This window comes from Prionailurus bengalensis, chromosome B2 (assembly GCF_016509475.1).
Source record: "Prionailurus bengalensis isolate Pbe53 chromosome B2, Fcat_Pben_1.1_paternal_pri, whole genome shotgun sequence".
Classification (NCBI taxonomy): domain Eukaryota; kingdom Metazoa; phylum Chordata; class Mammalia; order Carnivora; family Felidae; genus Prionailurus; species Prionailurus bengalensis.
Window position 1 is genome coordinate 27,621,462 of NC_057349.1, and position 12,364 is coordinate 27,633,825.

Consider the following 12,364-nt stretch of genomic DNA (forward strand, 5'->3'; position numbering starts at 1 on the left):
CAACTGAGCCACCCAGGTGCCCCTCCTGGATATAAATTTTTACCATTATATTATCAGGTGTCAACCTCTTTCTAACTATATGATGAATAGGGCTTCAAGGGAATTTGGTTTGGTCAAGGAAAAAGACATGGCCATGAGAGGCAGTAACACACAAAAAGCTTTATTGGATGATGTTTGGATAGAGTTTCATGAGATGCAAAGTCTCTCAAAATAGAAGATCATTCAGAGGCTAACAGTGAGGGGAGTCACCATCTAGAAAATGAAGAGAGCAAATGAACCCCCTGTGATCAGATAGGAGGTTTACATGTCTAAATGATGTCATTCAGAGCATGGTAGGGAGTCCCTGGATCAAAGAACTCCTAAGGGCAGTTTGGTGGCTTGGGGCCTTATAATTACAAGCCCTATTTTATCAATGGGTAACAACTATCAGGGAATGCTTTATGGGGATACAAAATAGACAGACTCAAAGTGGCCCCATATCTGCTTGTTTGGGCAATTTTAAAAATAATCGGACATGTACAAATTTGAGTTTGGTGCTAATGGGATTTTGAGAAAAGAAATAATCTGAGGATGTATATACAGAGGTCGTCTTTGGTTTATTTATATAATATGTCAATAGATAGTTATATGAATTTGTAAAGGAGGAGAAAGAAGTCATTGTAAATTATCAGAAACTCTAAGCTTAGCACAATTTACTCTCATGGATCACATTGTTTTATTTTCTAGTATTTTAGTATCTATGTTGCCTATATTATATATCAAAAGTCAGTTTGATCCTTACCAGTTCTATGAAGATTTTGTTCTTATTAGAAGCTGTATAATTTAAAGTAGGCTGGAGTTTATGATAGAAAAACAAGAAATGGAATTAGAAAATGGAAATAAGGCCCACTCATAATCTCCATGATTCACTAGCCCAAATTGAAGCATCCGCTATAAGTGTTTATTAATATAAGGAAAGATGACAGAAGCAATTGGATTAAGGAAAAAATTATGCTTTTTTTTTCAACAGAAATACATATTTATATGGTACAAAGTGGAATATGGTGGTAAAAAAATAGATACAGTTCCTGCCGTCATTAATGAAGCTCTAAGGATGAAAATACTCACTTTCAACACATAATAGCAGATAGGCACTCTGTATAAAGATGGGGAAAATTCAGGCCATGATGAGACCACCTAACAAAGAAAATAGTTTAGTTTAGTGACAAGGTAAGGTGTATATTTAGGCAGTGAAAGTGACGTGATCAAATTTTTGTTTTTTGGCCATCACCCTATCAATGGTGTAAAAAATTTAGCTTTTTGTAGCATGTTGGATTTTATAGTATAACAGAAGTGCAGTGACTAGGTAGTCACTAAGTAGCCACTAAGTAGTTATTTAGTGTTTTGAAAAACATCTTTCCTAATTCTAAATAGCTCTTTTTTAGTTTGGGTCATTTTTGACTCCTTCAAATATTAATGCTAAAGTTTACACATAGTCCTACAATGTAAAACTTACTAAGTTTCCCATTTCAGATCATTTACAATGAGTTATTCTTTTATGTTACAAATTCTATAATCTAAAAATTATGAATGTATCAAGAATGAGTGATATTAGCATTTAAAATATATCATTAGAATTCTTGATGCTGCAATTGGGAATGTCACTCAGGGATTTTTGCAACTTGATTTTACAAAGCAGTAGACTTTTTAAAATAAATATAATTTATTGTCAGATTGGCTTACATACAACACCCAGTGCTCATCCCAACAAGTTCCCTCCTCAATGCCCGTCACCCATTTTCCCCTCTCCCCCACCCTCCCCCCAGAGATCAGTTTGATCTCTGTATTTAAAAGTCTCTTGTGGTTTGCCTCCCTCCCTCTCTGTAACTATTTTTTCCCCTCTCTTTCCCCCATGGTCTTCTGTTAAGTTTCTCAAGACCCACATGAGTGAAAACATATGATATCTGTCCTCTATTTTTTAAAATTCTATTTACTGTATATAAAGCACGTCAAATTATTTAAGATAATTACAAAGTGCCACGTTACATTACAGAACTTCGTGTCTAGCTCAGCCAGGTTCTGAGTTACTATGTGTTTATCCAACAGAAGTGCATTTGAACCTCTGCTCAAATACCTGCTTGTAAATGTCTGTACAGACATAGTTTATGCTCCATCCCAAGGCACATTTGGGCCCTGTTAAAATGGCAGACAGTGTCTTTTTTTAAGTGTATGCCTATGGGTTGAAACACATTAATCACTTTTCAAAATCATTCAAATAGTTGTATGGTAATTTCAATAAACTAGATTTCTTTTTTTTTTAATTTTTAAAGGTTTATTTATTTTTGAGAGAGAGAGAGAGAGAGAGAGAGAGGCAGATAGAGGGAGACACAGAATCCAAAGCAGGCTTCAGACTCTGGGCTGTCAGCACAGAGCCCGGCGTGGGGCTTGAACCTGAGATCATGACCTGAGCCGAAGTCCAGTGCTTAACTGACTGATCCACCCAGGTGCCCCTCAATAAATTGGATTTTAAAGCATGTTGGCACACTGCCAACAGGCAGACCCACCCAGGGGTGGGATTCTGGAATTTCTTATTAAATGCTATATGCCATTAAGAGAAAGTGTTTCAAACAAGGAGGGAGAGTTCAATTATGCCAAGCTGTGGAGATTTTTTTTTAATGGCCTGTTATTACAGCAATTTAAGGTTTTGTGCCAACCCATAAATATTTCTAATTTTAGTCCAGATCCTTTATCTCAAACATAATGTGCATCTTTGTCTATCTGGTTCCTAAGCTCTCCATTTTGTAAAAGCCCAGGGAGAAGTAAGTGGCAGCTCCACTCATTATCTGACTTCGTGCTTGATCACACCAAAAGTACTTCTGACCACTCACAGTTAATTCCAGGCAGTGCAGCCAGGCTCCTGTCAACTCTAATGGATTCATCACTATTAATAAGTTAGGCGCCTAATTTACTACGAGTTGGCACTAGCAGTGACGCTGAGAAAAGATCACATGTCTCAGCTGACTTGCTGATTCTTCCCTGCTGAAATGGACCTTTCTGCCAAAGTCAAAAAGAAAAACTGACAGTGTCGGATGACTAACCCTCCACCTCATGCAGAGCATTTGGCAGCTTGCACCTTTTTGCAGAGCATAGCACATTTTTAAAATTCCTCCAAATAATGATGATGATAATAATAAAGGAGATATTTGGCAAGAGAGAGAAAAACTGTTTTTCATACTATCTTTATGGAGCTTACAAAAATGGGATCAATGTTAGCAGCAAGGACTTAGGATAACCTGTCAATGTACACCGATTCCCAAGAGCCTGAGCCCCACTTCAGTTGCCTGTCTTGGCCAAACAAATGTGTCTTATCGGCCTAAATTGAAGGGCTAATTTCTGGTCTATTGGAAAGGATCAAACAACTGAGAAGAAAGCCCTTCAGCAACCTCTTAGCCTCTTTGTTCTGGAGAAATGTCTGGAGAGCCATATATTGGTTTTTGTTTATTCAGTAGCTAGACATGCCTCTTCCAAGTAATGATGTCCAAAAACTTAATGTCATTTTATAATTTTATGATCTTGAGGTGACCTGGGCATTGGGTACTTATTCAGATGCACTCCAAACAAAGTGGGAAGGGTAATGCTGAGACAAAGGAGATCATTCCTTCATGTTATTTTAAAGGCATAGACAAATAGCCCACAAAAAAAAAAAAATCCAGTTTCAGGTTAGCAAAATTAAGATCTCCCTTTTGAAAAGAGAAAGTCACTGAAGTTTCAAGGCCAATTCTATTTATTATCATGGGGAATAAACTGAAATTTGTGCTTGCCTTGCTTACAAATTCATGCCATGTTTTTATTTAAAAAAATTTTTAACAGGTTTATTGAGATATAATTCACATGCCAACAATTCACCCATTTGAGGTATATAACTCAGCTTTTGGTATGTTACATTATTATTTTTTTAATAATAGTAAAACATATATACATAAAATTGGCCATTTTAATTATATTTAATGTGCAATTCAGTGGCATTAGTTACAATTTTGTAAAGCCACCACGTTTCCAAAAATATTTCATAATCTCAAATACAAATTCTATGCTCAATAAACAGTAACTCCACCTCAAAGGATTTTTGAATATGCTTTTTTTTAAAGAAAAAAAGTGTAGTTGACATGCAATGTCATATTAATTTAAATGAACAGCATGTTGAATTGCCAGTTCTGTACATTATACCATGCTTACCACAATAAATGCAGTTATCATTTGTCACCATATAATATTATTACAAACAAACAAAAAGCAGAAACATACTCATAAATACAGAGAAAAACTGGTGGTTTCTAGAGGGTGGGGCTGGGCCATAGGTGAAATAGATGGAGATAAAAATATAAAATAAGTAAGTCATAGGGATGAAAAGTATAGCATAGGGAATATAATCAATAATATTGTAATAATGTTGCATGTCATGTCTTTAAGTTCAATATTTCAAACTGAAATGTTTATTTAAGAGTTAAAAATTCTTACATGTTAAATTAAAATAATTTAGAAACAACTAAACCCTAAAATAAAAAAGTGTTTGGATCATATTCTATGAGAATAAGAAGGATAAAGATGTGAGAGAAAGATGGTTTCTCTAACCTCAAGTGTAATCAGAAGCAATAAAACATCTGAACAGGGACACTTGGGTGGCTCTTGATTTCATCTCAGATCATGATCCTAGGTTGTGGGATTGAGTTCCAGTTTGAGTTCCATACTAAGCATGGAGCCTGCTTGAAATTCTCTCTCGAATGCACACATACTCTCTCTCTTTCTGCCCCCTTACCCTGCTCACATGTGCTCTCTCTAACACAAACAAACAAAAAACAAAACAAAAAATCCCATATCTGAACAGTCATAGGATGCCAGTTCTTATGATACAAGCAAGACAGCAAGAAAGAAGTATCAAGTACTTGAATACAGATATTCTATACATTATAATTTTAAAGTTTTTAGACTCTTTTGAGCTTCTTGAAATTTATGTCTTTCACTAAATTTGGGAAATTTTAGGCCATTATTTTTTTCCAGCATTTTGCACCATTCCCTCTCCCTCCTTTCCTTCTATGACTGTAATTATATTAACTGCATATATTTTAGATCCTCTAATTTTGTCACTGAGACTTTGTTAACTTTTCTTCCATCTTTGTGCTCTTAGTTCTTCAGATTGGTTAATTTCTAGAGCTCAATGTTTAAGTTTGCTAAATCTTTGTTTTGTCATCATCACTCTCTTGTTATGACTATCTAGTAAATTTTTCTTTTTGGATGTTCAATTTATTTTAGATTTAGGATTTCCATTTGATTCTTAATGAATCTCTGATGAACTTCATTCATTACAAGTATTATTTCCTTTATGTCCTAGAGCAGAGTTTTAAAATCCCTTTCTGCTAATTACAACATCTGGGTCATCTTGGGTCAGTCTCCATTGAAACTCTTGAGTTTCTTCAACTGTCTAATTTTGGATCCTATTATGGAAATTGTAATTTATTTGTTGTAGGGTTTCTCATTTATAGCATGTTTCTCTGAAAATACTGATTTTGTATTTTATCAGATTATTAACCTGACTGTCCTGAAACTTCACTATCCAGAATGGTTCTTTTCTTCCAAGTGCACACTCCCCTACACCTATGCCTCCTTTTGGTAGTGACTGCAAGGAGTTGTTTTTTTATATTTGATAAGCATTTTTCCCTACCCCCAGAAACTTTTGGATGGATTTGGCAAGTTTGATGATAGTGCAGGGTGAATAAACAATGTGGTTGGTTGCTCAGTTCATAAAACTCTTAGTAAATGCCCCAAAGCAAGAAATATGGAAAGAATTAAAGTAGCACTTTGGAGGCCTCCATTGAAATTTCTTTCCTGTGTGTCATATGTGGTTAAGACAGCTGCAGAAAGCATAAAAGGAAAGGACCCTTTGTGCCCTTGTCAGTGTGGGGCTCAGATGAGGTTAGGTTGTTTTACTGTTAATACTTGTAATGGTATTTGTGGAGGGAAATTAAAAGTGAAATTTCCTTCAGCTGATTTCTCAGATTGCTAAAGTAATAGGTGAAGGGTCAAGAAGAGGGTTGCATACACCTCAGAAGAATCTGCTTTTCTAGAGAAAAAAAAGCTAGGATCTAGGAGACATTTTTCTTTCTCTGGGAGCACATCAGTTTTAAAAAAATTGAGATGTAATTGACATATAAAATTGTATTCATTGCAGGTGTGTAACATATTGATTCGATGTACATGTATATTACAAAATGATTACCAAATTAAGTTTAGTTAACATCTATTAACTCCGTAGTCACAATTTTTGTCTTGTGATGAGAACTTTCAAGATCCACTCTCTTAGGAACTTTCAAATATACAATACAGTATTATTAGCTATATAGTCACCAAACTGTATTTTATATCCTCAGCAGTTATTTATGTTATAACAGAAGGTTTGTACCTTTTGACACCTTCATCCATTTTACCCACAGTCCCACCTTGTGCCTTTGGAAACCACCAATTTGTTCTTTGTATCTATGACTTCATTTTCTTAAATATTACAAATTGTAGTGAGATCATATAGTATTTGTCTTTCTCCATCTGATTTATTTCATTTAGCACAATGCCCTCAAGATCCATTCGTATTGTTGCAAATGACAAGATTTCTTTCTTTTTTATGGCTTAATTATATAATCACAGACCTTTTCTATATCCATCCATATGTTTGGCACAGGTTGTTTTTATGTCTTGACTATCATAAATAATGCTACAATGAACATGGGGTACAGATATCTTTTTGAGAGACAGTGATTTCATTTTCTTTGGATAAATACACAGAAATGAAATTGCTGGATCATATGATAGTTTTATTTTTAACTAGTTGAGGAACTTCCACATTGTTTTTCATATGGCTACACCAATTTACATTATTACCAACAGTGCACAAGGATTCTCTTTTCTACACCAACAGTCTTCACCAACACTAGTTATTTCTTGTATTTTAAGCCATTCTAATAGGTTTGAGGTGATATTGTGATTTTGATTTGTATTTCTGTGATGATTAGTGAGGTTGAGCACCTTTATATATATACATTTTGTCAATTTACATGTCTTTTTGTAAGAATGTCTATTCAGATACTCTACCTATTTTAATTCATTTTTTTAAGTAGGCTTCATGCCCAACACGTTGCTGTTTTATTGATAGCTTGTTTTCTATTGGATTGCATGAGTTCATTACATATTTTGAATATTACCCCCTTATCAGATATATGATTTGCATATATGTTCTCCCATTCTATATGTTCCCTCTTTATTTTTTTAAAGTATAATTAACATATAGTGCCATATTAGTTTCAGATATACAATTTAATGATTCAACAATTCTATACATTTATCATCGCTCATCAGGATAAGTGTATTTTTAATTCCTTTCACCAATTTCACCCATGCTCTTACTTACCTTGCCTCTGGTGACAACCAATTTGTTCTATGTACTTAAGAGTCTTGTTTTTTGTTTGTCTCTTTTTATTTTGTTTCTTCCCTTGTTTTGTTTCTTAAACTTCACATATGAGTGAAATCATATGGTATTTGTCTTTCTATAAGTGACTTATTTTAGTTAGCATTACACCCTCTAGATCCATCCATTTTGTTTCAAATGGCAAGATTTCATTCTATTGTATAGATGAGTAATAGTCCACTGTGAGTGTGTGTGTGTGTGTGTGTGTGTGTGTGTATCACATCTTTATTCATTCATCTATAGATAAACATTGGGTTGCTTCCTTATCTTGGGTATTGTAAAATATGCTGCAATAAATAGAGGTGTGCAAATATCTTTTCAAATTAGTGTTTTGGTTTTCTTTGGGTAAATACCCACTAGCGGAATTGCTGGATCATATGGTTAATTCCATTTTTAATTTTTTGAATAGCCTCCATCCTAATTTCCACAGTGACTGCACCAGTTTGAATTGCTACCAATAGTGCACAGGGGCTTCCTTTTCTCCACGTCCTTGCCATCACTTATTATTTCCTGTGGTTTTCATTTTAGCCATTCTGACAGGTGTGAGGTACTATCTCATTGTCGTTTTGCTTTGCACTCTCTGGAGATTGGGGATGTTGAGAATTTTTCATGTTTCTGTTGGCCATCTGTAGATCTTCTTTGGAAAAATGTCTATTCAGGCCCTCTGTCCTTTTTTAATTGAATTATTATTATTATTATTATTAATTATTATTATTTTGGTTGTGACTTGTATAAGTTATTTATGTATTTTGGATATTAACCCCTTATCAAATATATTATTTTCAAATATCTTCTCCCATTCAATAGGTTGCCTTTTTGTTTTATGGGTGGTTTTCTTTGTTGTGCAAAAGCCTTTGACTTTGATATAGTCCTAATAGTTTAATTTTGCTTTTGTTTCCATTGCTTGAGGATACATAACTAGAAAAATGTTTATGCAACCAAGTACTGCCTATGTTTTATTCTAGAAATTTTATGGTTTCAGGTTTCACATTTAGCCCTTTAGTCCATTTTGAACCTATTTATTTTTGTGTATGGTGTGAGAAAGTCCAGTTTCATTCTTTTGAATGTAGCTAGTTTTTCCCATAGCATTTTTTAAGGAGACTGTCTTTTTCCCATTGCACATTCTTGCCTCCTTTGTCATAGAAAATTCGCCATAAAAGGGTAGGTTTATGGGACGCCTGGGTGGCCCAGTTGGTTAAGCGTCTGACTCAATCTCAGCTCAGGTCATGATCTCACAGCTCATGAGTTCGAGTCCTGCATTGGGCTTTGCTCTGAGAGTGCAGAGCCTGCTTGGGATTTTCTCTCTCCCCCTCTCTTTCTGCCCATTCCTTGCTTGCATGCTCTCTCTCTCTTTCTCAAAATAAATAAATAAACATTTTTTTAAAAGGTGGGTTTATTTTTGGACTCTCCATCCTGTTCCATCAATCTATGTGTTTGTTTTTGTGCCAGTACCATACTGTTTTGATTACTACAGCTTTGATTGTGGTATTTCTGTCTTCTCCTTTTTCAAGATTACTTTGGCTATTTGGAATCTTTTGTGGTTCTATAGAAGTTTTAGTATTATTATTTCTAGTTCTGTGAAAAATATTGTTGGTATTTTGACAGGGATTGCATTACATCTGTAGATTGCTTAGGTAGTATGGACGTTTTAACAATATTATTTTTTTTCTAATCCATGAGCATGGAATAGCCTTCCATTTGTTTGTGTCATCTTCAATTTCTTTCACCAATGTTTTACAGTTTTTGGAATACTGGTCTTCCATCTCCTTGGTTAAAATTATTCCTAGAAATTTCATTCATTTTGATCCATTTGTAAATGCGATGGTTTTCTTATTTTTTCTTCCTGCTACCTCATTAGTATAGTAATGCAATAGATTTCTGTACATTAATTTTGTATCCTGAAGCTTTAATGAATTTATTTATCAGTTCTAGTAGTTTTCCAGTGGAGTCCTTAGGGTTTTCTATTTATAATATCATGTCATCTGCAAATAGTGAAAGTTTTACTTGTTCTTTCCAATTTGAATGACTTTTATTTCTGATTGCTGTGGCTAGGACTCCAGTACTATGTTGGTTAAAAGTAGTGAGAGTGGACACCTTTGTCTTGTTTCTGATCTTAGAGGAAAAGCTCTCAGGTTTTCACCATTTAATATTATATTAGCTGTAAGTTTTTCATATATTGCTTCTATTATGTTAAAGTATATTCCCTCTAAACCTACTTTGTTGAGAATTTGTATAATGAATATATGTTGCAGTTTATCAAATGCTTTTTCTGCATCTATTGAGATGATCATATCCTTTCTCTTGTTAATGTGATGTGTTTTGTAGATTGATTTCTAAGTATTGAACCACACTTGCATCCCTGAAATAAACCTCACTTGAGTGTGGTGAATAACTTTTTGAATATATTGTTGCATTTGATTTGTTAATACTTTGCTGAGAATTTTTGCATATAAGTTCATCAGAGATAATGGTCTATAGTTATATATTTTTTTTGTAGCATCTTTAATTGGTTTTTTATCAGGATAATGCTTGCTTCATAAAGTGAATTTGGAAACTTTCCTTCCTCTTCTATTTTTTGGAATAGTTTAAGAATAATAGATATTAACTCTTTAAATGTTTGGTAGAATTCACCGGTGAAGCCATTTGGTCCTGGACTTTTGTTTGTTGGTAGTTTTTTGATTACTGATTCAATTTCTTTTTTTTTTATTATTATTTATTTATTTATTTATTTTGAGAAAGACAGAGACAGTGCAAGTGGAGGAGGAGGAGAGAGAGAAGGAGACAGAGAATCTCAAGCAAGCTCTGCATTGCCAGAGTGGAGCATGATGTGGGGCTAGAACCCACCAAACCATGAAATCATGACCTAAGTTGAAACCAAGAATTGGACACTTAACTGACTGAGCCATCCAGGCACTCCATCATTATTGATTCAATTTCATTGTTAGTAATTGGTCTGTTCAAATTTTTTGTTTCTTCCTGACCCAGTTTTGGAATGGTTGCCTTTTCATTTTTTTTGTTGGTTTCTCTGCTATACACATGCCTTTTAGTTTGATGTAGTTCCACTTATTTATTTTTTGCTTTTGTTGTCTTTGCTTTTGCAAAGACTGATGTCTAGGAGCCTCCCCTGTGTCTTTTTCTAGGAGTTCTGTGGTTTTATGTTTTATATTCAAGTCTTTAATCCATTTTGAGTTGATATTTGTGTATGGTGTTAGATAATGGTCCAGTTTCATTCTTTTGCATGTGGCCAGTTTTCTCATCACCACTTATTTAAGACACTATTCTTTTCTCATTGTATATTCTTGGTTCTTTTCACATAAATTAATTCACCATATATGCATAAGTTTATTTCTGGGGTGTCTATTGGGTTCCATATTTCTCTGTTTCTATTTTTATGCCAATACCATACTGTTTTGATGTTATTGCTTTTTTATATAGTTTGAAAGCAGGGAAGTGTGATGCCTCCAGTTTTGTTCTTATTTCTCAAGGTTGGTTTGGCTATTCAGGATCTTTTGTGGTTTTATACAGACTTCAGGATGGTTTGTTCTATTTCTGTGAAAAATATCTTTGGAATTTTGATATTCTACTTTTTGAATCTAGAATTTCTATTTTATTCCTAATAAATGTATGTTTCTTTGATGAGCTTTTGCATTGGATCTTTGGGTACTATGGGCATTTTAGTAGTATTATTTCTTCCGGTCCATGAGCATGGAGTGTCTTTCCATTTATTTGTGTCTTCTTCAATTTCTTTTCTTTATTTTTTTAAAAATGTTTATTTTTGAGAGAGAGAGAGAGAGAGAGAGAGAGAGTATGTGCCTGACTGGAGGAGTTGGGGGGAGAAAGAGAGAGGGAAAGGGAGACAGAGGATCTGAAGCAGGCTCTGTGCTGACAGCAGAGAGCCTGATGTAGTATTCAAGCTCATGAACTGTAGGATCGTAACCTGAGCCAAAGTCAGACACTTAACCAACTGAGCCACCCAGGCTCCCCCAATTTCTTCTCTTGACCAATGTTTATAGTTGTTATCCATGAGAGGGTAGCAATAAGAGCTGCTGCTTCACTACTAAAAGCTTGAGATATTTGTACTCTTGACCTATCAGATTATGGAAACGTTCCTACCTGAGGAATCTATTTGTAGGATTGACTTTCCATAAATCATCTTTTCTATGATATGTTTTTATTGAGATATCAACTCCATAACATACCCAGTTTATAATAATAGAATATTTGATATAAAGTGTAACCATATAAATATAATATATTTTATTTAACCATATTTTCCATGTATTTATCTAATAAAAATGTTTACTGAAGGCATAGTATGTGCCAAGGCATTGTGTTATGTGATGGGAATAAAACATAGAATAAGACAGGCATAGTCTCTTCCTATTAGAGCTTACATTTTATTAATTTCTCATTTTTCTGAGAGAAGAGGAAAATAGTGAGAAGTCTTGTCCATACAAACTCTAGTGGGATAAAATAAAGCAAAATGACCTCAAAGTAATGGTCTTTTCATAGGTCCTGGAAAACACCAAAAATTGAAGTGTGGATGAATCTTGTTTGGGAACCCTCATAGTGGAGATTCTGAGCTCATTGTCCCCTCAATAATGTAATGATTTTATTTAGTAATTACTTAACTTACTCATCTTGAAGTTGTAAGGTTGTTTCTGTGTGAAGTTTGTGTGCTCCCTTACTCCACCTTATGTAGGATGTTTCCACTCGAGGACAAGCTCAACATACCAGCCCATTAAGCCCAAGTGAGAATTCCAGGGCCAGCCATCATTGACTCACCGACTGAGTTTAAGGAAGACATTTCCAAGAATTTGGGAATTAAGGTAGTATAACTAATTTAATTTGAAACTGTATTTTGGGGGTAAG